The sequence below is a fragment of the Amyelois transitella genome, chromosome 13 (genome assembly GCF_032362555.1).
Source record: "Amyelois transitella isolate CPQ chromosome 13, ilAmyTran1.1, whole genome shotgun sequence".
Classification (NCBI taxonomy): Eukaryota; Metazoa; Arthropoda; class Insecta; order Lepidoptera; family Pyralidae; genus Amyelois; species Amyelois transitella.
In genome coordinates, this window is record NC_083516.1 from 1939344 (window position 1) to 1945380 (window position 6037).

The window sequence follows — 6037 nt, forward strand, 5'->3', positions numbered from 1 at the left end:
GGCCTAGCAACCTGTCACTATTTGGATCTCAATACCATCATTAAGCCGAGTAGCTGAATGTGGCCATTAAGTCTTTTCGGGACTGTTGGCTCTGTCTACCCCGTAAGGGATATAGACGTGACTATATGTATGTATGTATGTAAGTTCCGGGAACCACAAAGCACGATTTTGTATACCTATTTAGAGTTATAAATAGTATCGAGTGCCAATTTATGCTACAAACAGATCGTATTAAAGCGATAACGTCTCATCAAACCGTTGTCACGCTTATCAATTGTTTCCATAATTATCGGCACTTTGATGTAAGCCTGTAATTTTACTCCGAAACAGAAATTACCTAAAAGTTTATTATGTTGAGATATATTTAGGTTTATCCGATAGTTACATACATACATGTAGTCACTTCTATATCCGTAGCGGGGTAGACAGAGCTAACATTCTTAGAAAGACTGAAAGGTCACGTTCAGTATGGTTTTATGATTCAAATAGTGACAGGTTGCTAGCTCATCGCCTACAAGACGAATCCCAAGTTGAAAAGCTTATCCCTTAGTCGCTTTTTACGACATCTATGAGAAAGTTATGGAGTGGTTCTATTCTAAAGTAGGTAAAACCACACGGCACATCCGATAATAGAACTATTTAACACCCACTTAATTTCTCTGCTTAGCCCGACGGGTCTGACAGATAATGTTTTCAGCATTAAGTCCTCCCTTTGTATAGAACATTGTTTGTACAATGAAGTTTAAATAAATAAAAACATTGTAGCGGGAGCGATGATTCGGCTCGACCGCCACCAAAGGGAAGATCTTCCGCCAGGCTAGGTGTTATGCCTGGGGAACCGCGGCTCCGACGATGTTGTGTCGGAGGTTGTATATATAGCTCCAATCCGTGAAATCTCTGAAATCGCGATTTGGGTTCTTCGCTGCTATTGGCTGAGCGCGTCAATTTCTTCGAGATGATTGACATTAGTTGTTTGATTTGATGTTTGTGGCGAATGGCGTAGAGATGTCGCCACAGTACTCCCCCCCAAGACCGGAGGTCTGAAGTCTTGATCTTGCTGTGCAATCTGTGCTTCAGTAGCTTGCAAGTGCCAGTTGTCTTCCAGTGAGTCGGAAGTTGCTCGAAGTCCTAGTGAGTCAGGAGTGAGCCGTTGCGTTGCTCGTAGTCTGCGGTGAGTCGAGACAGTAGAGAGCAAGGTGCGACTTGTTGGCGCCGGTAGATATCGTGCAGAGCTGCCACGCTGGAGAGAAGAGCGGCCGTCGAAGAGATCCAGGCGTGGGCTGCGGTAGATACGTTGGTCGCTGAAGTCGAAGAGAGTGAGTGCGGGTGGAGACAGGACCAGGAAGCTCGGTGAGTCGGCTGCGATGGACCTGCTGCGATACCCAGCTGCTGGCTTGCTGTGAGACTGCTTGCAGAGTGAGGAGTGATGCTGAGGATTGGAGTTGATGATGATGGAGAAGGTTGCTTCCGATCACGTCGGGGTCACCAATGTAGCGGGAGCGATGATTCGGCTCGACCGCCACCAAAGGGAAGATCTTCCGCCAGGCTAGGTGTTATGCCTGGGGAACCGCGGCTCCGACGATGTTGTGTCGGAGGTTGTATATATAGCTCCAATCCGTGAAATCTCTGAAATCGCGATTTGGGTTCTTCGCTGCTATTGGCTGAGCGCGTCAATTTCTTCGAGATGATTGACATTAGTTGTTTGATTTGATGTTTGTGGCGAATGGCGTAGAGATGTCGCCACAACATTTTCATGCCTGCGCAATTTTGTTCAAGGTCCTTATAAATTCTATTCAAACAAGAGTTACTGAATCATCAATGCCCAGCCTTAACCATAAAAGCTACAAACTTAAAATTTGGACAAAAGCTTTTAACATTACAAAATTTCATTAAAAACATTTTAAAACTACATTACATATACATATATATGGTCACGTCTACATCCCCTGCGGGTTAGACAGAGCCAACAGTCTTGAAAAGACTGAATGACCACGTTCAGCTATTTGGCTTAATGATAGAATCGAGATTCAAATAGTGACAGGATGCTAGCCCATCGCCTAAAAAAAGAATCCTAAGTTTGTAAGCCTATCCGTGTGGTTCCCGGCAAGAATACAAAAAAGAATAGGACCACTCTCCATCTCTCTCCCATGGATGACGTAAAATGCGACTAAGGGATATGCTATAAAACTACAAATCTCTTTATTGCGGAAACATAGGTAGATTAAACACATTACTATCGATTTATTTATTCATTTTCTTACATTTACCTTTACAGACGAAATCTAATGCAATAGTATAACATTATTATAACATGTTATCCATAATGCTCTCTCGAAATTCGTACGTAATTGAGAGCAAAGAGCTTGCTATTACAAGATGGCGGCGTGACTGCGTCTGTGACCGTCGTTATAACAGAAAATAATTAATATTCAGAACTTTATTAGACTAAGACGATTGTACCTTGACCAAATCTAGGACGTACTGGTGAATAATTAGGTCAAGTGTACCCTTTATTGCATGAACAGATGTAATAAAAGTACCTAAATAAAAATGTGGATGAGAGAAAACAATGTATACTCTCGTCAACTTTTCTATTCTAAGTTTGAATAATTGTGAAGTTGAGGTTATTGAAGAAAATGCTGCAGTGCAGTTTGTTACCGCTTCTTCTGCACTGACGCTTTGGAAGCGGCAGTAAACTTAGTTGTGTTAAGTGATTTATTTGAAGTTAACCAATGTTGTTAAGCCAAAAGGTATGACAATTAATGAGTGATATTGAAATGTCCTATTTTATGAATTAAAATACCTATTTAATTTGAATAAAAGAAGTAAGATTTGGGAATCAAGGCAATGCAATGGTGCTCGTAATACGATAAAAACATATCTGTAGATTTTGTACTTCAGAATTCAGGAAAAATTATAAAATAGCATTTACATTTATGTAGAACAAAACATATTATTGTAAGCCTACTTATGTGTATCACAAAAAATTAAAACTTGCCGTTTTAAGTCCATATCAATATCACACGTTTATCCCTTATGGGGTAGACAGAGGTAACTTAGAACGGCTCGGAGGCCGCGTTCGGTGAGATGTTTTTCATTTAAGAATTCCCATAACTATTGAACAAAATACAATAACTTGTCATAAACAAAAACTCAATTTCATTTCTCTTTGACGCGGGTCACTTTGTATTTGGTGTCAGACAAACAAATAAACTATATCCTACTAATATAATAAATGCGAAAGTTTTGAGTACCTCCTATGTCAGATGTCAGTATGGATGTTTGTTACTCTTTCACGCGAAAACTACTGAACCGATTACGATGAAATTTGGTATGTAGGTAGCTGAAGACCCAGAATAACATTTAGGCTACTTTTCATCCCGGAGTTCCCGCGGGATTGATTCCACGCGGACGAAGTCACGGGCGGCCTCTAGTATTATACATATATTTTGTACACGGTCGTCTCAAATTGAAGTTTTATTTATTTCAGATTAAAACCTCTTAGTATTTTTTGACAATCAGCCGACTGTACAGTGCCCTATGTATGTATTATTTCCACGTGATATTCTACTCGTGTACTTAATAACTTAACAAATATTGTTTAGAACAATTTGCGTACAAGTTGTAAACTTTTGAATTTATAATATGTATAAGTAGGTAGGTAGATAGGCTAACAAACTTGGAATTCATCGTTAGGCGATGGGCTGGTAACCTTTGATTATTTGAATCTTAATTTCATCATTAAGTCATACAGGTATTTGAGTTTGAGTTTATGTTCTTTCTGTATTTGCGAGACTGTTGGCTTTGTCTACATGGGAAGGGAAGGGGATAAAGACGTGATAATATGTCTGTATAAGTAGGTAGTAGGATATCTTAATAGCGGGTTACTAGTCGATTTGCACGAAAAATAGCGTCCGCCTACGCCTCGTAAGCGTGTAAATAGTCAAACCCTTTGTGTTAATCTAAAAATGTTTAATCCAAATCCATTTTTGCTTGAAAGAGTAATAAACATACAAACTTTTGGGTTTATAATAATATGGAGCCGTGTGGTTCCCGGCACCAAAACAAAAAAGAATAGGAGAACTCCATCTCGTTCTCATGGATGTGGTAAAAGGCAACTAAGGGATAGGCTTGCGATTCTCCTTTTAGGCGATAGGCTAGCAACCTGCCACTATTTGAATCTCAGTTTTATCATTAAGCCAAACAGTTGAACGTGGCCTATCCGTCTTTTCAAGACTGTCGGCTCAGTCTACCCCGCAAGGGTACAGACGTGCTTATATGTATACATGTCATTCAAAGAACTAACTTGTACATACATATATGAAGAGAAATGCGTAAAATACATTGAATTTCCAGTGATTTTAAGTATTTCCCGCTGAAAATTATCAGTATCGCGTCAACCATCTTCAAATACAATAAAATAAATACCTAAATATTTTGAGTTTGAGTTGGAAAACACATGAAATGTGTCAATGTGTACAAAATTCCCTGTTTACTCCATTAAGAATAGACGTGACGAATTGTATGTTTGCATAGTTACACATACGTTGGATTTTCGACCTTATCCCGTTGTTAAACGAATAATAACTCTTTGAGAATAAGGATGCCGATAGATGGAATAAATCGCACCATTCATCAAATACTTTGATCTATATTTAGAACTACCGTGGAAGTAGTCTTGTAAATATTTTACATAGATGTAATAATGGGAATATTACTAATATTACAAATGTAAAAGTTTGTATGTATGTTTGTTACCTTTAACGCAAATACTACTAACCGATTACGATGAAATTCGGTATGTAGATGAAGACCCAGAATAACACATAGGTTACTTTTTATCCTGGAGAGATTGATTGCGTTATGATAGGGTTTACACGCGGACGAAGTCGCGGGTGGCATCTAGTGTGCAATAAACTCGGGATCTTTATTGTAGTCGATGGGCTGACAACCTTTCATTAGTTGAATCTCAATTTAGCATTAATACTTAGCCATACAGCTGAACGTGGCCTTTTCAGTATTTGCGACACTGTTGGCTCTGTCTACCACGTAAGGTATAAAGACGTGATTATATGTTTGTATAAGTAGATAGTAGATGTTTTAATGGTGTCCGCCCACGCCACGCACCCTCTAAATTTGAGGTTATAAACACATTTAATGTGGTTGAACACACCGAATATTATGTAGTAATGTGCGGTAATCGAAAATACTAAGGGAACATTTATATGAATTTAGGGCGAATGAAAACCAAAGTAATTAACCTTTATTCGAGTATTTAGAAAATAATATAAAAAAATATAAACGAACACAGCTTTAAAACCATATCCATATCCTATATTATAGAGAAAATGTGTATTCATATAAATAAACTTAAAATTCTTTTCAAGGTACATTGACTAACCTAAACATGTCACCGGAAATCTGTATAATCTATACAAAAAGGCGTGACGACTTTATTTTTTTGGTATTCATTGATTTAGGTAAACAACAACTTAAATATTGGTGAAGTATAGCATCAGTAAACAAAAAAGATATAACGGAGTACCTTATTATTTGGGCGAGTCGAAAACGCCTTTTACAAAACGCTACTTGACTATGACGTCACAGCTGAGTTTCTTGTTCGCGTCACGAACCTTTTTTTGGCAGCTACATTAATTATTGCGTTTATGGATACGATGTCTTAATAAAAGTTGATCCATATTTTTTTATTCACTGATAGCATGGTTATTTTTAATATTAATTTATTATGATAAGAAAAAAAACTAAAATTTTACGTAATTTATTGAATTACATGTATTCTATCATGTTCATAACTAATATTGTTTTAAAATCATGTATAAAATGATGGAATACATACATTTCCGGTAACATAATAATAAAACTGCCGGGCGTAAGAGATCTTGCAGAGAACTACTATTAACCTACATTCTGTAAGGATTTATTGCATAAGAAGTCGCGGGCCTGAGCTAGTGGTTCAATTATTTAAAAAGAATGTTGTCTACGATGATCGTCGTTCTACTTTATATCGAATCCAAAG